Here is a 23,842-nt window from a genome sequence, read left to right on the forward strand (position 1 = left end):
TCTGTTCTCCCTGGTTGTTTATAAAGTTTTTCTCTTGATCCTTGAATTCTGAAATTTCATTACAATGCAATTCAATGTACTTTATTTAAATTTGTTTATATTTAATTTGCTTGATACTCAATACACTTATTCAGCCTAAAGATCAAGAGTTTAAAACTTCAGGAAGATTATTGACTCTTATCTGACATATTGGCTTTCATCCATTATTTTTGGACCAGTGGTCAGTAAACTATGGTTCTTGAGCAAATCTGGCCACTGCCTGTGTTTGCAAATAAAGTTTTATGGGAACACAGCTATACCCATTTGCTTATCTATTGTCTTTGGCTGCTTTTGTACTAGAACTGCAGTGTTGAGTACTTGTGATAGAGATTACATGGCCCACAAAGTGTAAAAGATCTACACTTTGTAAAAGTTTGCCAGTCTTGGCTCTAGACTTTTATTCTGGAACTTGTATTGGACATAAGTGGACTTTTCATGCTACCCTTGTATCTATTTTTTTAAAGATTTTGTTTATTTATTTGACAGAGAGAGGGGGAGAGAGAACACAAGTAGGGGGAGTGGTAGGTAGAGGGAGAAGACGACTCCCTGCTGAGCAGGGAGCTGGATACAGGCCCTGATTCCAGAACCCTAGGATCATTACCTGAGCCAAAGGCAGACATTCAAATGACTGAGCCACCCAGGCACCCTATCCCTTGAGTCTATTAATTTCTAGCTCTACTTTTTATAATTTTGCTTCTCTATGCCGCAGTCTTGGTAATATTTTTAAGTCCAGTATTTTTCAGTATTAAGTTTGGCATATTGTATTTTATGTATCATTTCTGTGAATGTGTATCAAGATTCAGGGTTGGTTAGCTAGGTCCTCCACGTTTCAGAACCAAAAGTCTGCCTATCCTGTTAATACATCATGTTAACTCAAGCACTCATGGCAGCCATTAACAAGTAACCTAACCATCTGGTATATCAGAGTTCTCCAGAGAAACAAAACCAATAGGATATTTATTTGTTTTAGAAATTTGGCTTGCAAAATTATGGAAGATGGCTAGTCTAAAATCTGCGGGCCAGCCAGCTGGAGATCCAGGAAAGAGTCAGTGTTGTAGATCAAATCCAAAGGCAATCTGCTGCAGACTTCCCTCTTGCTCAGGGTTAGTCTTTTGTTTTATTCAGGCCTTTAACTGATTGGTAGAGGCTCACCCACATGTTGAGGGGCAATTTGCTTTACTCAAAGTCTGCCAACTTAAATGTTAATCTCATCCAAAAATACGCTCACAGAAGCATCCGGAATAATGTTTGACCAACTATCTGAGCACCATGGTCCAGCCACGATGACGCATATACCATCTCAAGTCCACCTTTTGTCAACTGAGCACCCATATTCATCTTCTTAAATCATGTTTAATCTCCATATAAAGATAATCATAGAGTCAAACTTGGGCTTCACACGACACAACTATCCTGCACGCAATAAAAAATGCACTAACCCGGGGCACCTGCGTGGCTCAGTGGGTTAAGCCGCTGCCTTCAGCTCAGGTCATGATCTCAGAGTCCTGGGATCGAGTCCCACATCGGGCTCTCTGCTCAGCAGGGAGCCTGCTTCTCTCTCTCTCTCTCTCTCTCTCTCTCTCTCTGCCTGCCTCTCCATCTACTTGTAATCTCTGCCAAATAAATAAAATCTTTAAAAAAAAATGCACTAACCCTTTCCCCAGAAAATGATACATAGTCCTTGGTGATGTTTATTTTCCTCTTTGATATCCTGTAACTAAAATATTATGATGTAAAGTTAGCAATTATTAAACACTATGCTCTAAAGTCACTGTATCTTATGTTACACGGTAAGGGGATAAGAGAAGAAAGGCGGCAGAGATATTTGCTACATCAAAATATGTGTACACACAAATATATTCATAAATCTATAAATACTCATAACAGTTACAGTCCTTGTTTCCGTAACTGGTCACATAGTTGTAGCTGATATTTAGAAAATTGTCTTTTACTACCCATTCCACATTATCTTCACTCTCAGTGAGCACCTCATTTGGTTATAGTTCTTTGCTTGGTGGGATGGCCCAAAACTTCATTCCTGAAGAATCTGTGCCTTTAGAAGTCCTTCTTGGGTAGGGTTGTTACAGCTTTCCATTGACTTTTATCACAGCACATGGTAACACTAAGAGATATCCTAAGGGATCTCCTATATTCAAGCACTCTTCCTTACCTCCATTGTGGAGTAGCTGTCCACTTGCTCCTTAGTCATCAGGATCCATCACCCCAGCCAGCAGTGTAACCTGCTTTTTTGCTGTTGATTGAGAGGCACAAGGAGGCCAGAGTAACTGGGTGGCAGTCTTCACTTCTAGTTCAGTGGAATCATTATTGTGCCTCCTGGTGGAATTGTTCCTCCTATTGAAATGAAAACGTCTAGACCAGCAGCAGAGCATAAAATTGTAGGGACAGAAAACAAAACCTTTGCTCATCAATCTTTTGGGAGTAATACTGAAAGGTGCCAATTTCCATCCCTAATTCTATCCCTAATTCCTGGACCTCTAAATTGTGTCTGTAGGACAAAAAAATATAATTAGACATTTATACAGAACATGTCTATCCTCTTGGAGAACATTGACCCAGCCCCACAAGATAATGTCATCCAGCTAGCAGGTGCTGTAACCGAGTCTTCAAAAGGCCATTCCACTGTTCTACTAAGCCACCTGCCTGGGGATGGTGGGAAACACAATGAGACCAGTGAATTCCAAGAGTACAGACCCACTGCTACAATTCATGTGCTGTGAAGTGATTTCCTTGATGAGAAGCAATGCTGTGTGAAAAGGCATTCCATGAAGGCCATGGCCGGTGGTGTTGGCAGAAGCACTGTAGGCAGGAAGGGAAATGTATATCCAGGGTAAGTGTCTTTTTTCTTTCCAGCACACAATGTACTAAGTCAAGTCTCCTTTCTAAAATTGTGTATAATCATAAACACAGCTGGTGGACTTGTTGTAGGTACCAGAAATAAACTGGAGCTATGGGAAGCTTGTGGAAGAATTAACAGTATTTTAAAACCAGGAGAAATATAATAAGTCTTGATATGACACCACCGAACCCACAAAAGTATTGAAGCATTCATATTCCAAAAATCAATCTGAGATACAGAAATGATTAAAACCTCTACAAATACATACTCATTTTCCCGTGTGCTAAACATAGCCATCTTTTAAAAGGAAACACCAGCGATCCATATTTTTAAATGAAAATACTACCTTTAGTAAAAAAGCAAAGCCATTTAAAGCAGCTAATTAAAATGCCATTTAAGCCATGACAGTGGCCACCAGGTTCACAAAATCATTCGCAAAGTAGCAGCTGTGTCTGAAGCTTCCATATCTTCTTGAGGACAAGTTGACTGGCCAGGCTTCAGAGACATGAGATAACTGAAGTCACCCCATGCCGTTACCTCCTCACATTTCAGTGTCCTAGTTCTTTTCTGAAGAGCACTAGAGCAAAGAAGAAAAAGCTGCGGTAAGGAAAACACACCACGTCCTATGGTAAGGATTGGTCTGAAGTTGAGGCATAAAAGTTTCGTGTTGATTTCTATATATAAGCCATCTAGGTCACCTACACATTACTTGCATCTGTTAGTGCTTAGTGGGTGACTCTGGGAAAAGACAAGAGACATCAAATACTGGGAGATGCTTTAGCCTCGTTGGAAAGACTTAGACATTGAGTTAAAGCCCAAGGTGTGTACTGCAGGGCGAAATCAGGTAGAACCAGCTAGGAAGGAATTTGTGCCTCCCACACAACACAGCACCGCTCATCGGGAGAGGCAGGGATTGCAGCAGACAGCGGAATATGGGGAGGGCCTGGCCACTAGGGCTCCTCACCCTTAGTAGCTCTTGATGCTAGTGAACTCCTATCCAGAAAAGCCACGTCTTATTTGGTTCTGATTTGCACAAAACCTTATCATAATTTAAACCACCCAGTCATTTTGCTGCCTGGAATGAGAACTTCCCAGGAAGCCCAGCACTCCTGGTCCTCTTCAGTGATGAATGCCATGTCCTGTGGGGCTCTTACTTGTTCTCCCGCTATACAGACAGACCTTTAAGGCCAGGACCAGGTACCCCAGAGCAGGTGGTCTCAGGTGTGAAAGGGCAGGATGGCAAACAGCTTCTGCCCTGAGAGCAGCCTCCTTCTTGGTATGTCTTCCAGCGTATTCTCCCTAACTCTGGACTCCAGACATCCCTGAGCCTCTACCTTATAGCTGTGCCTCAGCCTTTCTGCCTTTCCAGGGTCCCTGGTTGCTCTTGCCTGACGGCTGATGTCAGCCTTGTGCTTCCAGTTCTGTCCATTGCCCTTGATGGTTTTCATGGTTTCTCTGACTTGTCATTCCAACGGATCTGTTCTGTTAGTGGGACTCTGAGTCCTAAATACCCCCGACACCTGAATCCATTGTGCCCTAGACGGTCTCACTCTGGGGAAACTGGCAGAGGAAGATAGTCCTTGAAGTGACTGCCTTCAAGGGGCACAGTGCTGGCTTTCTGCCCTGCCCAGCCTTTTCATGTAACTATTCCTCAGGGCCCTGTCCTTGACCCACTTCTTTTTTTCACCCTGACACTTTCTCTGTGGACCCTGGACAATCTCATTCACCCCTGCGGCTTCTACCGCCATCTTTTCTCTGAGGAATCCCCAGTCTCTGCTTCACGTTCCAGATTATAAACTGGTTAGGGATTTGAGCTGCAAGCTACAGAGGCTTACACAAGCAAAATGTAAATTATCAAAAATATATCGTGTAGCTCCTGGAATTTTTGCAAAACTTAAAAAGCAAGACCCAGCAAATGGGCTAGAAGAAAGGGAAGCCAAAGCTAAGCAGCATCATGAGTCTAGAAGGGTCCCTGCTGTCCTAAGCACTGGACACCATAGTTTGCACTACCAGGGACCATTTTTCCTTAGAAAGTGGGTGTGTTGCTGCCTGCAGAATGAAGACTCCATTTTCCTTGTTCCTTTTTTTTCCCCCCCCTTTTCTAAGATTTTTATTTATTTATTTGATAGAGAGAGAGAGAGATCACAAGTAGGCAGAGAGGTAAGCGGGGGGGGGGGTGGGGCGGGAAGCAGGCTCCCTGCTGAGCAGAGAGCCTGATACAGGGCTCGATCCCAGGACCCTGAGATCATGACCTGAGCCAAAGGGAGAGGCTTAGCCCACTGAGCCACCCAGGCACCCTATTGTTCTTGTTTCTTTAAGCTACTCATTCCTAATTCATAGTCTTGGATGGGTGCAATTGATTGGTCAAACCTGCCTCAGGTGTACATATCCTAGCTACAATGGGGCAGAGAAAACAAAATCTGGCCCTTTAAGATTTTATACTGGGATGTGGGCTCTCTCGTTGGGACTCATTCAGTGGGGAATTTCCCCCTATACAAAGCAGGAAACATGGGCAATGGGAATAAATAAGGAGGAAAGGGAAAGGAAAAGAAAGAAAAAACAAATACCCACCACAGAAACATATAGCCAATTGCTCACTGTTCAACTTCAGTACATCTCCTACAAACACCTCAAATTCTATGTGTTCAAAAGTGAAATCTCCATCATTTACCCCCCAACACTCCTCCTACTCTCTTTCCTTTCTTGGTATCTGATGGAACTCACTCATCCTGCCACTCAAGCTCCCACACTCAAGTTCTTCTCCCTTCCTTCTTAAAGCCACTGGTCATCAAATCCTATGGATTGTACATTACAAATGTTTCTTATATTTCCACTGTATTTAAATGAGATCCCCAAATCATCAATTCTTACGTAGATTACACAGGCATCCCAGCCTCAAATATCTGTCCATGGCCCTTGGCTCCACCCCCACCCTATTTGTTATGGGATGATTGGCTGTCTGCCCCTCCTCATCTCCAGTTCTACTTTCCTCCGATCTGTTCATGCCATGTCTTCATGCATCTGAAAGTAGAACAGTGAGAGAACCATCTAAAAATGGAATTAAGTTTGATCACAACTCAGACTGCTGCTCTTGGCCTTTGCTCACTCTGAGGTTAGGAACGCCGTGGAATGGCAATACTCCCCTGTAAAACAGACTCCCAGGAAAGAATAAACAGGAGGAGGAAAAAAAGAGGATAAGAGGCTTAGTATATCAAATTTCTCATCAGGCCAAGCTGACTGCGCTTGGGTCTGGCATGGTGCTTATTCTTATTGTTGAGCTAGGAATTTGGTAAAAACCCCTTAAATGGTACCCAGAGGACCACACCTTATAGTATATACCATTTTATGTTTCCAGCCCATTGAACCTGGGGTGGATCTTTGCCTCACTTTAACCATAGAATTTGGCAGAAATGACCTTATGCAAGTCCTGGGCCAAAGTCTTAGGCAGACTTGGTAGCTTCTACTTCTATGCTTTTGGGAATCCCAGGCTGCCGTATTAGAGATGTGGCTACCTTACCGGAGAGAACTCATGGAGAGGCCATATAGAAAGGGAATCCCATGGGAATTCCAAGCCAACTGCCCCAGTGACCCAGCTGTACCCAGTCTTCCAGCTGTCCCCACCACGGCACCAGTTCTTATGAGGGCTCCAACTTGGAGGATCCAGTCTAATCATGCTTCCAGATGACTGCAGCCTCGCTGACATCACACAGAGCAGAACTGCCCGGATGAGCCCAGTCAACTCACTGCATCATGAGGGTAATAAAATGGTTGTGGTTAAATCCACTGTTCTGAAGTGGTTCCTTACACAGTGATAGATAACCGAAACAGGGGTCATTGATTATGTGTGTGGTCTTGTTTAATTATTCATTTAACTGAATTCCACTTGCAGGCATTTAGTATGGTTTTTCTGTGCGTTAACACTAGCTGTTCAATGCAGAACCCCTTTTGTTCACTACCAAGACAGGGCTTTGATTTTTTAAAAGATGGGCTCATTTCATGGCCCTTATCAATATTTGAAGCCCAGGAAAGCACATGCATAACAAAACAATGAGCTTCAGGCTATCACTTGAATTGGCCAGATTCCTCCTGCTCTTTTCTCCATCAGACTTAGCATAGCATAATTACCTTGACCCATGAAGATAGTCGTTTAAGACCCTGAAAGAGATAGATCTAAAATTCCTTTGGTAAGAAATAAGGACAATGATCGGTAGAAGAGGAGTGAAGTTTTGATTTGGAGAAATTGTGTGGAATAGAAGGGGAATAAAACAAACTCTCTAAATCAAATAATGTGCCTCGTGCTTGAAGATGCTATCCTTTGACCTAGTGGCAGCAAGGAATGAATGCTGTATTATATTGACACTGTATTCCCCCACCACAGGATAAGGCTGTCACTCGAAGCAGCTGCCTGGCTAGGGACCGTCCTTCCCAGCACTCTCTGCACCTGGGTGTGGCCGTATATTTGGTTCTTACCCATGGAATGCCAGCAGAAGTCCTGGATTACTCTGAGTCCAGAATTTTATGAAGTCAGTATACCTTTTCCATGTTTTCTTTCCCCTTGTGCTCGCTGGACATGAGTGGCTTTAAGGTTCTAGGGGATGGCAGAACTTCCAAATGGAAGAAGGCTGGGTGTATGAATCATGATGGGGAAGAGAGTTATTTACCAACTGGGAAGCCACCTTAAAGTGTTACATGAGAGAAATGAATTTTTTCTGTGTGTGGGCTTTTGCAAACTTGAGTTTTATTTGTTACAGCAGCTAGCATTCCCCTAATGAATATAGTTGTTCATTCTTTTAATTTGTTTCATAGGAGACATCATGGCTAGTTTAAATTGTGAGGAATTGAATTCATTTTCCTTAACTTCTGTGCTCACATCTATAAAATAGATATATAATGCTTGTACCTCGTAGGACAATTATTGTGCTAAATGAGATGTTATAGTATCTCATCTATTGCAAATTGCCATGTGCCAAGCAGTTTATACTTACTGAATCCTTTCAATTATGCTTTGAAATAAGTTCTATTAATATCATGGTTAGTAGGCAAGAAAAAGGAAGCTTGGAGGGGTTACATTCTAGTCTAGTGTTACCTGACTAGTGACTGCAGACCCAGGGTTTTGACCTGAGCAGTCTGACTTCAAAGGCCATGTGCCTAAGCACTAGACTATCATCAGGCCCAGCACAGAGCCTGACATAATGAATACACAGTAAATATAAATTTCATTTCCCTTCCATTTCAAGGAAAGAAGCAATACAAAACAAAAGTAGCAGTGTATGCATTTGCGGCTAAGTGTCCAACACACATGTACACACACAGAAACTTACGTGACTTCACCCCTCACGCAGCCTGCTGTGTTTAAACTGGCAGCAAACTAGAATTTACTTGTGGTCACTGCTGCAGAGCACACGTGGGTCCTCTCACCCAGAAACATTATTTTGTGCTCACAGCCCAACTGCTGTTGCACAGTCAGAAGGACCAGCAAGAACACTGAAGAAATGGATCCCAAAATGACTAATGCATTTTCAAGTTGCTTGTGAAACATTCATGTTATCGACCTGCTGGAGGAAAATTGACAGAAAACCCAGCTCAGGATGAACATTGCTACAGGAAGTGGAGGGAATGCTGGGTCCCTAAAGTCTTTCTTATTTCACTTATTATACCACATATTTCTTGAAGGAAACTAGTTTAGAGCATCAGTCTCAGCTATAGCTTAGAAATAGACTGACTGTCATAGTTTTGGTCATGTGGTATTTTATATACCTGAAGTACTTAAAAAAAATTACAAAACATGATAGGAGTGCTAGTGTTTTCTCTAAAGTCATATCAGCTATTATTAGATTGTCTACAGAACCAAGCTCCGAGTGCTTTTTCAAAAAGGTACAGCAATTTCCCCCATTCTAATTGCTGTACCAAGAGTAATTTGTCTTCTGGGCTTTGGGGCGGCTGAACTACTTTCTTCTTTTGCCTGAAGTTTTATCAAGGCAATATGCTTAATCAATGTTTGCTGATGTTTCTGGTCTAATGCTTACTGACAGCAGGTGCAAAAAAAAAAAAGTAAATCCCCATCTGCATAAAGATCTTCCTTAAATTCACCAGCATGCTGTTTTGCTGTAATTTTAGTAGACAGGTGATTTTTCATGGCACCTTCATGAGTTTCATCCACCCCCATAGCTGGCTTCCTTTCCCTACCTGCTGTTCCCAGAAGCTGTGCTCTGCTTTGCACCACTGTGTGGCAGATCCTTTCAGTCTATCCTACTTGGCCTGTCAATGAACTCTCCTTAGTGCTTGGTGTTGACATGCTGGCCCAGGAAATAGACCCTCTCTCTGAGTAATGTAGACTCTGGAGCTAATCCATCAGTTAAGCCAAGCCAGAGGTGGGCTATGAAACTGGGCCTTCTGGTTAACAGCAGAAACCCTAGAAGGGCTTTGTTGACCCGAAGGATCTATTGCCAATGATTTCCAATGGATGGAAATTTAACCAAGGGAAGCCCATTAACCTTGATGATAGTCACTTGGCTAATTACCCATCAAAACCCTGGGAATGTGCATTTAGATGACGGCCTCTTCCTCATCAGTATTTGTTTACTGCAGCAAGGGAAGGGGCTCACCTTTCTGCTCCCCACTAGAGAAGCGTAGTTTCTAAACCCACAACAGGGCTCCAGGCAGGCATTTTTCCACATTGGCGTCCTCATTTCAGCTGGCCTTTGATTCTTTTCAGCAAAGGGAACACCTTGGCTTCCATTTCTGCTGAAGAGGAAAGAAAAGAAGAGGGTTTGTCCCTTAGAGAGTCTCTTCTCTCTTCCTGGAGGTTCCCAGTGCCCTCTGTCAGCTTGCATGTCCGTTCCTGTCCTACCAGTGTGTGGGGTTGTGCTGAAGATCACGTGAGGTCCCACACAGATCTGAAATTTAAAGTGTTATATGAAGGCAAGGCCTTATTTTACTCTGCAGAAGGAAAATTTCAGTAGCACCGTGCACGGACAGCAGCCATCTTAAGGCTCAGGCTACAATAAAGACCGCAGAACTGAAACGCAGCATTAAGTGACTGTTTGGTTTGCTTGTTCTTATGGAACATACGAAACCGCCCTGCCCTGGTGCACTCCAAAGACTCTCTGAGAATAAGGTAGACATTTTAAAACGGAATAAAGTTGTGAATACACTACTGCTGTTTCACTAATGCGGCTCCCTCCTCCCCAATGCACATTATTTCCAAAACACTACATGCAGATCATGCTAAATCAGCTTTAAAAAATAAGAGAAGGAGGATGAAAGAAGAGGGAGGGGTAGAAATCAAGCCCCTCTGGGGGTTCAAAGGCCAGACATAAAACGACAAGCAAGTGAGAATTAAACAAAGCTTTGTGAGAGAAATCTCAAAACAAGATGCATCAGAACCAATAGAAATTCAAGATCAATTGTGTCAGCAGATCAAAGACGAGACCTAGCCTAGCGAAGAGCGTTAACCATCACCAGGGGAAATGCATCCTTCTTACTAGAGCGAAATAGACCCTTTCCTTCTCTGTGGTGATCGGACTGGTTTTTGGGTAAAGAACCAAATGAGAGAAGGCAGATATATTCATCCATAGTTTGGGTTTAGAGAAACTGAGAAAAGAGTATATTAGCTTTGTAAAAAGACTCTAGAGAGCTTGGGTACTAAAGATTATAGAGGCTAGAGTTGATGATCCTCATTATAGGAGCTTTTCTATTTAAACAGGATCTGTAGCCCACCAGCAGGTATTTTGTAGGAAGATTTCCTCTGACTGGGTTTCAATGAGTAACCCTTGCTGCTTATCTGGCAGATAAGCAAAAAACCTGTTCCTCAATTTTAATTTAGCAGCCTTAAATAAATGTATTGTTGGCTGAAAATCAGGACCATGGAGTGATGGTAACAGTTATGGTAGAAAGACTTGGCAGGAACAACTGCACAGATTTGTCCAGACTCTATTTAGAGACCTGCATTACATGGAGGGTGATAGACTGCCAGCACTCTGCCTAGCTGCCAGGAGTCTATATTCATCTCAGTGCTGGAACATTTAAAACAATGCTCAAAATGAACCGTACTGTCCATGCAGGATGAGTGATACACATACCTGCAAAAGGAAAAAGTTACAAGTGTAACCATAAAATTGAAGTGTTTTGAATCTTTGTCTTTTGGGTTAAGATAAGAAACAGTACTCTCTTGCCAAAGATAAGACAAAGGTCCATTTTCTTGTTGGCCCATGGTCAATAGTAAAATAACTCTTGATTCCTAAAGCAAAGAATGTTGTAATCGGAGCTAGAGCATCAGGAGCAACAAGTGCGATTAAGCAGGTGATTCAGAATGCAACTGAACTGTCATATAGTGGTTATCAATAAGTGGAATAGAAAAAAAAAACCAGGAAAATGGGACAGATTAACTGTTAATTGAATATTTGTGTAAGCTCTGTAATGATTGTTAGAAGAAAGTAAATTATTATCACCAAGGGGTACTTGAGAAACACACACAAAGAAGTAAGACCAGCCAATCCAGCTTGATGGGATGGACAGGTATATCTCAGATAATAATCCAGTTTCTGATCTATTGGTCACTTCATTGTAACAGAGTGGCTTACTACTGCTAAGTACATATTAGGATTTTTTTTTAAACAGAGATAGTCCTCTAAGTCTATAAGTAGGCTGATGTGGAAAATTATCTCCATGACATTCCAGGCAGGTAGTCTTTCCCCAACCCTTCTAAAAATCTCTCAGTCGATATAGTTTAAGTAGAGGATAGGTGAGCAACCTTAAGATTTCATATAGAACTTGGGCCTCACATTAATTTCTTTGCCTTGAACAAAGACCAAATGGTATTATTACTTAGAATACTTTTTCCTATAGAGAATATATTTCACTCACAGCAATCATATAACAGAGTTCTTGCTGAATAAGGATACACAAGAGAGCTTAAATGAATAAATGAGCCAACTAATTTATTCTCAAAGTATTTTAAAATCTCCCAGTCTGGTTGTGGATTCATCTATTGCCCCTTGAAGTACTTTAAATTTTTGCTTTATATATTTTAACACCATATTATTCTATGCATACAAATTTAAAGCAGTTTTTCCTTCTGGTGAATTGAACATTTTATAATAAGGTATCCCTCCTTATCTCTAATAATGGTTTTTGCCTTAAGGGTTACTGTGTTTGACAATAAAATAGTCATGTTATTTTTGTTTTGGTTAATATTCAGATGTTCTATATTTCCCCCTTGTTTGCTTTCCATATCCTTATGTTTTTGATGTTCCCTCTTATAAGCATCATATCTATTTGTTTTTTGTTGACTTCCCTCACCTCAACTTTGCTGCAGTCCTAGATTATACAGAAAAAGTTCTATATTCTAGCCACTACCTGTGCATTGTCTGTTCTGTGGTGAGCTCAGGGATTTCCTTGTTTCTCCTGGGCATTCATAACATTAACATTTGAAAACCTATTTTTAGGAGGTCAGACTTCAAGATGCCCTTTCAAGAAACCAGTCACATCAGATGTAATTTCCTTTCTCTTTCAAAATTATAGAAAAAAAAAAAAGCCCCTTACAAAACAGAAAATACGATCCCAAGTTTACTAAAAATGTAGATGGCATCCAAAAACATGGGAGGCTATTTTCCAAATGACTTCTATGATTGTTTCAGAGCAGTGCGTTATTATAGATGGTGCTAGTTTACTTAGATATATATGGATTTGCATATCCTCAATTTCAAAAGTGAAGGTATAATATCAGAAAAGAATAATGCACGTACACATATATATTTGTGGTTGTTTTCCCATGTGTAAGTCTGGCATTTCCAACAGCACTGTATGACCTCAGATTCATAAGACAATAAGTTTAGAAAGGAGAGGCGAGGGGATGTGATTTAATTGTCCTTTAGTAGTGCTCTAGAATTTTATGTCTGAAATGTATTTTGAAGGCCTCTACTGAATAATACTCCTCACAGCTCTCCCAAGAGGCTTTCCCTTCGATGATCAACTGAAGTTTTAAGATGTGCTGATGTGTTGAGTCTCTGTTGAAAGTCAAGTTTCTCTCTCTTGGTGTTCCTTACTTCCTTTCCTGGTTCATGCCGCTCTTCTCCATCCTTAAAATCCAATGATTTGTGCAAATGTGGCTTGCCAGCTGGACTAGAGTTATGGCAAACGAAGTGTTGACATCATCTGGCCAAACACATAGCCAAGGAAATGAGCAGGCCTGATATACGTGTGTCCTGATTTACTTTGGAACGCCATTGCACGGCTCACAAAAAAAGTCAGTTGTATTTTTTCCATATGGCATCCCAAAACCCACATACTCGTGGCCAAAGGTTAGGGTGTTTTTAAGTGGTTAGGGAAAGACAGGAAAACCGGCCACATCATATGTACTCTGAACTGTCTGATTAGGGAGAGATTATGTATTTGATGTTATGTTTTGAATAGTTTAACTCCAGGATTTCCATTCTAGACTGTGTGACCTCACCTGGTTATAATCTGCATTTTGCCAGAAGAGTCCGTGGAGCACTAACCCCTTTGGAGACATTACCTCATCAGTCTTCCCCGTGGTCCTGCAGGAGAGATGGGGTCAAGCGTGTTAGGGAAGAGGAAGCAGAAATCAGCCTTTCCTCTTTGGACTGCGACTCAGAGGCCTGGGCCCCAGTTCAGAAAGGAACGTGGGCTCCAACACCTGGGAAGTCATCAGGGGAATAGCTGTTTCTTTCTTTCTTCCTCTTTTTTTTTTTTTTTTTTACAGTGTACCTCCTGTTCCTGACCTACATGGTGATGCTAAGAACCTTCTGATGGGTGTTCTGTTCTTTGTTTCTCTTTTCCCCTACAATTTCTTTAATTTCCCAGCCCAGCCCAAATCCTTTTAGAGTTTAACTCAAACCGTAAACCAAACACAACTTGTTTGGGCCCCTAAATGTCATTCTCTGGTGTTTAGCCTCTTGTCCAGACTGTAAACTTATGACGGGGGTGGTATTTTGTGATTTCTGTTATCACTCATGGCGCCCACCCAGAGCAGCACGACCCATGCCCGCCTCTCCCCACTTCATCCCTCTCTAGCTTTCTACTCAGCATTGTTGTTCTGTTTTGTGCTTTTTACTTAGTGTGTGTCTCCATCTCTAGAATGTAATTTCCTTAAAGGCAGGAGCTTTGTCTGTTTTGTTCTTCCCTGTGTCCCAAGTGCCTAGGATGGGGCCTGGGACATAGGATGCCCTCATGAACAAGTAAGTAGTCATTGAAGGATAGAACTAACGTTTGTAGGAGGAACTCAGTTATAGCATGGACATATATTTTTGTTGCTATTAATTGTTGGGGTCTGGTTCTCCAATCACTTTGTTCTGATTGTGTTTTGTTTTTTTCTTTTCCTGCTCTGAGAGTGTCCAAGCAAAAGATCACAACTTATGACTTTTGGATTTACAGAAATGATGAGCCATTTTTAAATGGAGAATAAATGAAGGAGGCAGAGAACTCTCAAATGAATGTCATTTTTAGAGCATCTATGTTGCCTGGCATTGAAGAGAGCTATATTCAAATGACATAGAAAATGTACCCTCTATCAGAGGGGCAGGGAGAGTGCCATCGAAATGCCAACAGGGAACAGGACACTGCATATCCATAGACTCAAAGAGGGCCCCCACAAACAGGGATGTAGGCAAGGAAACTGGGGTATGGAGAGATACAGTCATTTACGCAAAGTAACACAGCTAAATAATGTCTGAGCTGACTTTTGATGAAGGCAGTACATTAGATGATCCTTAAGAAGTTTTAATGGAAAAAAAAAATCTACTAGGGCCTGTATCTGGTAAGCTTCCATGGTTTCTCAGCAGCCCAAATATATGTTAGCTAGTTTTACAGTTAGTGTTCATGTAGAATCAAGTGTAGCATGTTGTTCAGCTTCTGGTCGTAGCCACTCAAACCAAGTTCACCTGCTTTGGTAAGCGAGGCAGACCTTACAGCAAGACACCAGTTCCCCATGTTATAGAGTGCTCAAGTACAAATCCAGCTGGTCCCGTAGATGCTCAGAACTCCTTACTGCCTGTGAGTACACAAAAAATCACCCCGGCAGGGTGCTCCTCAGGTCCGGCTTTGTGAAAAGCCAAGCAGGGATAGAATCAGGTACTTGCTACGACAGCTTGAGGACAGCGTCCTTTTTTTTTTTTTTTTAAGATTTTATTTATTTATTTGACAGACGGAGATCACAAGTAGGCAGAGAAGCAGGCAGAGAGAGAGGAGGAAGCAGGCTCCCTGCTGAGCAGAGAGCCCGATGCAGGGCTCCATCCCAGGACCCTGGGATCATGACCTGAGGCGAAGGCAGAGGCTTTAACCCACTGAGCCACCCAGGTGCCCCATGAGGACAGCTTCTTGAAAAGGAACAGAGCAGGAATGCTGCGCACTCCCCCTGTGTGGGCTGTCAACGAAAGGTAGTGCTTTCCTTCTCTCCTTGGAGCTCGTGGTAATCCCTGCCCATGGCATGGCTTTCTGATCTCCCCTCTTCTCCTCTTAGCCTTGTCATGTGAACAGAAGATAACACCGGAATGAATCTGAGAGGCTCAGAAACAACTTAAAACCTCCCTTTCAGCAATTGGAATCAAGTTGACACTCTTTGTGTTAATAGAATACCTGTTCTATGAAAATGTTAACTTTGACATTATAGATTCATTCCAGAACCTGTATGTCTTTCTTAGTAGGACACAAGTTAGTGGCAAGGTACTGCTCATTACCCACTGTATCTTGTTCTTTGTCTCTCCTTTACGTTCACTTTTTTATCTCTCCTTTTCTCTTGATGGCCCCTTCCTCCTTGCCTTCCCCCTCTGCCTCCCTCCTACTCTCCCTTCCACTCCATTCTTGCCTGGGTCTTGGGCCTGCGAGGGACACTCACAGCCGTCTTAGGTCTGTCATCAGCAGGCAGAAAAGTTCCTGATTCTCCAGTTGTCAAGATGTTCTCCAATATGGTAATTTCTCTTCATTCAAATAGAATATTCTAGGCCGTGGTTTCCTATTGTTGCTGTAACAAATTACCACAAACCCAGTGGCTTACAGCAACACAAATTTACAGTCTTATTTCTGGAAGTAAAGAAAACCTAAAAATCAAAATATCAGGTGGGCTGAGTTTCTTGTGGAGAATCCATCCCTTTGCTTTTGCTAGCTTCTAGAGGCCACCTGCATTTCTTGCCTCATGATCCCTTCATCTTCAAAGCCACCAGTATAGCATCTTCAAATCTCTCTCTCTCTCTCCCTCTTCCATCATACATGGTGGCTTCTCTGGCTCTAACCTTCCTATTTCCTTTGTATAAGGGTATTTGTGATGAAATTGGGCCTACTCAGACAATCCAAGATGGTTCCCCATCTCAAACTCCTTAATTTAATCACATTTGAAAACTCTGTTCTGCCTTGCCATGTGGATATTTTGGGGGCCATTATCCTTTCGACCTGAGCTGTGAAACCAGTGACCTTGAAAGGAAGTTACTGGCTTGAACATTCTCATTCAAAGAACAAGCAACTTTACTTAGGTCCTCTTGTGGGAACAAGCTCAGTTTCCAAAAACAAAACAAATGAAATAATGAGCAGGGTCTTGCCCAGAGATTGGATTGTAGTTGCTTGTGGGTGAATTCCCATCTCTAGTGGTTTGATTTGGGAAAGATAAAGCCACAGGGTGATTAAGCAGAGCTTTGGAATAACCTAGACCCTGAGTTTGAGGTCTAGCTCTGGCATTTGCTCTAGGATCTTGTGTGTGTCTTTCTTAATTATAAGCAAATCTCTACTTAACTATAAAATGGGTATGATAATTCTTCCCTCATAAGGTTGGAAGATTAAGACAATTATATATGTAATATGTCTAGTATGGTGCCTGGCTTATAGAAGTTACTTATTTTAACTCTTTCCTTGGTGATTAGATTAAAGATCAAGAATGAAATTGCAAAGTGGCCCAAAGTAATTAGGTTGAGAGTAATCAAATGGATGTTGAGCAATGGAATTTTAAAATAAACTCAGAGGATATTCTTACACAATCCAATGGGAACTGATAAAATCTATTTCTTCTTATCTGGCTTTATTCTGATTACATTTTATGTCTCCAAATTGAATGAGGATATGTAAGGGAAGATTTGACCTGTCTCATGTCTATACCTGACGAATTGTAGAAACATAGCAAATAGCTCTCATTCTCAAGTTTGACAGAAACATAACATCTAAAGTTCCAGTGAGTCTTTAGGAACCATCCAGAACAACCTCACAACAAATGTTGGTGCTCTTTGCTTGTTTTTACTTAAATGTTTTCTGCAACGAGAATTTTATAACCTTTTGAAATAGTTCATTGCATTGTTGGCCAGTTCTTATTAGAAAGTTCCTCCTTATTTTAGCTAGTGAACTGCTTCCCTAAAGTTTCTTTTCTCTTTTAAATTCTATTTCTTCTCTCTAAACTTACACAGACCTAATGCAGCATTTATAATAACAATCCTACAGATGCACACCCCCTCAGCCTTGTCTTTCCTAAGTTAGAATTCCAAGGTTTCTAAAACTTATCGTCATTTACTATTCTTTTCAGGTCTTTCCAAATCTTATAGTTGCCCTTCTTTTAATGTGCTGTAGTTTATCGATGTCTCCCACAAAGTAAGTTATCCAGAGCTAAACAGGGTATTCTGGAGGTAGTCGAATTAGTATACAGTATGCAGAGACTACTATTTCTGTTGGATCTGGCTTAACTTCCAGTGATGAAGTCTAACTTCATCAGTTTTTTTAAACACTAGTCTCATAGTTTTGTCATTTGGCTTTTTCTGAGCTTATAGTCAATCAGTGCTTTATAAATAAGCATTTCTTTTCCCCTATCCTTAGCTGTCCAATTGATTTATCAAAATGTTTATTGTACAAACAATATTATGAGGATAGATGAATATGAAATAACTAACCCGGGATCTTTCTATGCCCATATCTGCAATTTTCAATTATCCATATACTTTTTTAGTCCCTGCTTGTAAGCTTCTGTGAATTTTACATAGTTTTCAATATAATCTAGATTATATTTCCACTTTAAAGACTAACATGCTAAAATAGTCCCATGCTGCTACATTATTTTTTATAATTACAGTCAAAGATACATTAAATTCTATAAGATGTACCCTATTTACTCATCCATTTCCTGTCCCAGACATTGAAGTTGCTCTATCAATGTCCATAAAATGTTTTGCTTTGGGGAGATTTTAATATAGTCCTTGAAATCAATGACTTTTTGGACCAAAGTCAGAATTTTATGTTTCTCTATTTCAAATTTCCTCCTTTTTAGTTTTACTCCTTGTTCAGACTTCTTCATTCTCCTGCTCTTTGCTCTTAACATCATCTTTCAAGTTTAAACAAATATTAGAGAGAAGTAAGACTAAGACTTCAGATTTTACTATCCACATTAATTCCTACAGTTAGTTCATAAGAATCTCGCCCTGAAACAGCAGCCCCTGTCAATGCCAGCCTAAGAGCTCCAATGTCAAGGGCAGTTAAGAAACCCATTTCTACCCTTCGGTGCTTTTATTCTTTCTGGTCAGCTGATGCCTGCAATTAGTGGCAGCCGAGTTTGGTTAAGTTGCTTGGGGGCAGGCTCTGGGTTGCTTTCCCTTACTATATAACAACCTCCTCATGGAGGGCTCCCAGTTAATACTTCATAGTAGAACAAATGAAAGAAGATAATTAAAGATAAGACTTAACCATTTAAATCAGCCTGGGGAGCTACATCTTCATTCACATTAATGAGTAATTTGCTGGTGTTAGATATTTCCCTGGGCACAGGTTTCACTACGAGAAGCAAAGACTGTGAAGCGCTCCAGTCCTGTTGGAGAGAAGATAGTAATGGACTTAAACACCTCAAATAGGTACATTATAATTTGGGCCAGTCTTGGACTTTACAGACCCAAACTATTAGTGCTGGAACTAACCCCAGAGACTTAGAACTTCTAAGGCTCAGGGATACTACTCTCAAATGTGTGGGATGCTTTGTGGCCTTTTAGAATGTTTTTTTTATTATTATTATTTTTCATTTAGATATTTTTATTAACATATAATGTATTATTTACCTCAGGGGTACAGGTCTGTGAATCATCAGGCTTACACATTTCACAGCACTCACCATAGCACATACCCTCCCCAATGTCCATAACCCAACCACTCTCTCCGTACCTCCCTACCCCCCAGCAACCCTCAGTTTGTTTGTGAGATTAACAGTCTCTTATGGTTTATCTCCCTCCTGATCCCATCTTGTTTCATTTTATCCTTCCCTACTCTCCAAACCCCCCACCCTGCCTCTCAAATTCCTCATATCAGGGAGATCATATGATAATTGTCTTTCTCCGATTGACTTATTTTGTTCAGCATAATACCCTCTAGTTCCATCCATGTCGTTGCAAAAGGCAAGATTTCATTTCTTTTGATGGCTGCATAGCATTTCATTGTGTATATATATCACATCTTCTTTGTCCATTCATCTGTTGATGGACATTGAGGTTTTTTCCATAGTTTGGCTATTGCGGACATTGTTGCTATAAACATTCGGGTGCACGTGCTCCTTTGGATCCCTGCATTTGTATCCTTAGGGAAAATACCGAGCAGTACAATTGTTGGGTCATAGGGCAGCTCTATTTTCAACTTTTTGAGGAGCCTCCATGCTGTTTTCCAGAGTGGCTGCACCAGCTTGCATTCCCACCGACCATGTAGGAAGGTTCCCCTTTCTCTGCATCCTCGCCAACATCTGTCATTTCCTGACTTGTTAATTTTAGGCATTCTGACTGGTGTGAGGTGATATTTCATTGTGGTTTTGATTTGTATTTTCCTGATACGAGTGATGTGGAGCGCTTTTTCATGTGTCTATTGGCCATCTGGATGTCTTCTTTGCAGAAATGTCAGTTCATGTCTTCTGCCCATTTCTTGATTGGATTATTTGTTCTTTGGGTATTGCATTTGTTAAGTTCTTTATAGATTTTGGATACTAGCCTTTATCTGATATGTCATTTGCAAATATCTTCTCCTATTCTGTTGGTTGTCTTTTGATTTTGTTGACTGTTTCCTTTGCTGTGCAAAAGCTTTTGATTTTGATGAAGTCCCAATAGTTCATTTTTGTCCTTGCTTCCCTTGCCTTTGGCAATGTTTCTAGGAAGGAGCTTCTGGGGCTGAGGTTGAAGACATTGCTGCCTGTGTTCTCCTCAAGGATTTTGATGGATTTCTTTCTCATATTGAAGTCTTTCATCCATTTTGAGTCTATTTTTATGTGTGGTATAAGGAAATGGTCCAGTTTCATTCTTCTGCATGTGGCTGTCCAATTTTCCCTACATCATTTGTTGAAGAGACTGTCATTTTTCTATTGGACATTCTTTCCTGCTTTGTGGAAGATTAGTTGACTATAGAGTTGAGGGTCCATATCTGGGCTCTCTATTCTGTTCCATTAATCTATATGTCTGTTTTTGTGCCAGTACCATATTGTCTTGATGATGACAGCTTTGTTATATAGGTTGAAGTCTGGGATTGTGATGCCACCAACTTTGGCATTGTTTTTCAACATTCCTTTGGCTATTTAAGGTCTTTTCTTTTTCCATATAAATTTTAGGATTATTTATTTCATTTCTTTGAAAGAAATGGATGGGATTTTGATAGGGATTGCATTAATGTGTAGATTGCTTTAGGTAGCATAGTCATTTTCACAATATTTATTCTTCCAATCCATGAGCATGGAACATTTTTCCATTTCTTTGTGTCTTCCTCAATTTCTTTCATGAGTACTTTATAGTTTTCTGAGTACAGATTCTTTGCCTCTTTGGTTAGGTTTATTCCTAGGTATCTTATGGTTTTGGGAGCAATTGTGAATGGGATCAACTCTTTCTCTTTCTTCTGTCTTGCTGTTGGTGTGTAGAAATGCAGCTGATTTCTGTGCATTGGTTTTATATCCTGACACTTTACTGAATTCCTGTAGGACTTCTAGCAGTTTTGGAGTGGGGTCTTTTGGGTTTTCTACATAAAGTATCATATCATCTGCAGAGTGAGAGTTTGACTTCTTCTTTGCTGATTCACATGCCTTTTATTTCTTTTGTTGTCTGATTGCTGAGGCTAGGACTTCTAGTACTATGTTGAATAGCAGTGGTGATAGTGGACATCCCTGCTGTGTTCCTGACCTTAGCTGAAAAGCTCTCAGTTTTTCCCCCATTGAGAACGATATTTGCTGTGGGTTTTTCATAGATGGCTTTGATGATATTGAGGTATGTACCTTCCATCCCTATACTTTGAAGAGTTCTGATCATGAAAGGATGCTGTACTTAGTCAAATGCTTTTTCAGCATCTATTGAGACTATCATATGGTTCTTGTTCTTTCTTTTATTAATGTATTGTATCACAGTGATTGATGTGTGGATGTTGAACCAACCTTGCAGCCCAGGAATAAATCCCGCTTGGTCGTGGTGAATAATCCTTTTAATGTACTGTTGGATCCTATTGGCTAGTATTTTGGTGAGAATTTTTGCATTGCTTTTCATCAAGGATATTGGTCTGTAATTCTCCTTTTTGGTGGGATCTTTGTCTGGTTTTGGGATCAAGGTAATGCTGGCCTCATAAAATGAGTGTAGAAGTTTTCATTCCATTTCTATTTTTTGGAACAGTTTCAGGAGAATAGATATTAATTCTTCTTTAAATGTTTGGTGTGATTCCCCTGGGAAGCTGTCTGGCCCTGGGCTCTTGTTTGTTGGGAAATTTTGGATGACTGCTTCAATCTCTGTGCTGGTTATGGGTCTGTTCAGGTTTTCTCTTTCTTCCTGGGTCAGTTGTGGTAGTTTATACTCTCTAGGAATGCATCCATTCCTTCTAGATTTCAAATTTGCTGCCATATAGCTGCTCATAATATATTCTTATAATTGTTTGTATTTCTTTGGTGTTGGTTGTGATCTCTCCTCTTTCATTCATGATTTTATTTATTTGGATCCTTTCTCTTTTCTTTTTGATAAGTCTTGCCAGGAGTTTATCAATCTTATTAATTCTTTCAAAGAACCGGCTCCTAGTTTCGTTGATTTGATCTACTGTTCTTTTGGTTTCTATTTCATTGATTTCTGCTCTGATCTTTATGATTTCTCTTCTTTTGTTGGGTTTTAGCTTTCTTTGCTGTTCTTTCTCCAGCTCCTTTAGGCGTAGGGTTAGGTTGTGTACTTGAGACCTTTCTTGTTTCTTGAGAAAGGCTTGTATCACTATATACTTTCCTCTGAGGACTGCTTTTGCTCTATCCCACAGATTTTGAACAGTGGTGTTTTCATTTTCATTTGTTTCCATGAATTTTTTCAATTATTCTTTTATTTCCTGGTTGACCCATTCATTCTTTAGTAGGATGCTCTTTTTCTTTTTTTTAAAAGATTTTATTTATTTATTTGACACAGAGAGAGATTACAAACAGGCAGAGAGGCAGAAAGAGGGATGAGGGGAAGCAGACTCCCTGCTGAGCAGAGAGCCCGATTCAGGGCTCGATCCCAGGACCCTGAGATCATGACCTGAGCTAAAGGCAGAGGCTTAACCCACTGAACCACCCAGGCACCCCTAGTAGGATGCTCTTTAGCCTCTATGTATTTGAGTTCTTTCCAGCTTTCCTCTTGTGATTGAGTTCCAGCTTCAGAGCATTGTGGTCTGAAAATATGCAAGGAATGATTCCAATTTTTGGTACTGGTTGAGACCTGGTTTGTGACCCAGGATGTGATCTATTCTGGAGAATGTTCCATGTGCACTGGATAAGAATGTGTATTCTGTTGCTTTGGGATGGAATGTTCTGAATATATCTGTGATGTCCATCTGGTCCAGTGTGTCATTTAAAGCCTTTATTTCCTTGTTGATCTTTTGCTTGGATGATCTGTCCATTTCAGTGAGTGGGGTGTTAAAGTCCCCCTCTAACCAATACTCTATTGGTCCCCTCTAACCAATACTATTATTGTATTATTGTTGATGTGTTTCTTTGATTTTGTTATAAATTGATTTATATAATTGGCTGCTCCCATGTTAGGGGCATAGATATTTACAATTGTTAGATCTTCTTGTTGGACAGGCCCTTTAAGTATGATATAGTGTCCTTCCTTATCTCTTCTTATAGTCTTTGGCTTAAAATCTAATCAATCTGATACAAGGATTGCCACCCAAGCTTTCTTTTGATGACCATTAGCATAGTAAATTGTTTTCCATCCCTTCACTTCAAATCTGGAGGTGTCTTTGGCTCTAAAATGAGTTTCTTGTAGACAGCATATTGATGGGCTTCGGGTTTTTTAATCCATTCTGGTACCCTGTGTCTGTCCTTTGATTAGGGCATTTAGCCCATTTACATTCAGGGTAACTATTGAAAGATAGGAATTTAGTGCCATTGTATTGCCTGTAAGGTGACTGTTACTGTATATTGCCTCTGTTCCTTCCTGCTCTACTACTTTCAGGCTCTCTCTTTGCTTAGAGGACCCCTTTCAATATTTCCAGTAGGGCTAGTTTGGTGTTTGCAAATTCTTTTAATTTTTGTTTGTTCTGGAAGGTTTTTATCTCTCCTTCTATTTTCAGTGACAGTCTAGCGGGATATAGTATTCTTGGTTGCATGTTTTTCACATTTAGTGCTCTGAATATATCATGCCAGTTCTTTCTGGTCTGCCAGGTCTCTATGAATAAATCTGCTGCCAATCTAGTATTTTTTCCATTGTTTGTTACAGACTTCTTGTCCCGAGCTGCTTTCAGGATTTTCTCTTTGTCACCAAGACTTGTAAGTTTTACTATTAATTGATGGGATGTGGACCTATTTTTATTGATTTTGAGGGGGGGTGGTTCTCTGTGCCTCCTGGATTTTGATGCTTGTTCCCTTTGCCATATTAGGAAACTTCTCTACTATACTTTGCTCCAATTTACCTTCTGCCTCCCTTTCTCTTTCTTCTTCTTCTGGAATCCCAATTATTCTAATATTGTTTTGTCTTAAGGTATCACTTATGTCTCGAGTTATTCCCT

This window comes from Enhydra lutris, unplaced genomic scaffold (genome assembly GCF_002288905.1).
Source record: "Enhydra lutris kenyoni isolate GAN:26980312 unplaced genomic scaffold, ASM228890v2 scaffoldscaffold50, whole genome shotgun sequence".
In the NCBI taxonomy this organism is placed as follows: Eukaryota; Metazoa; Chordata; class Mammalia; order Carnivora; family Mustelidae; genus Enhydra; species Enhydra lutris.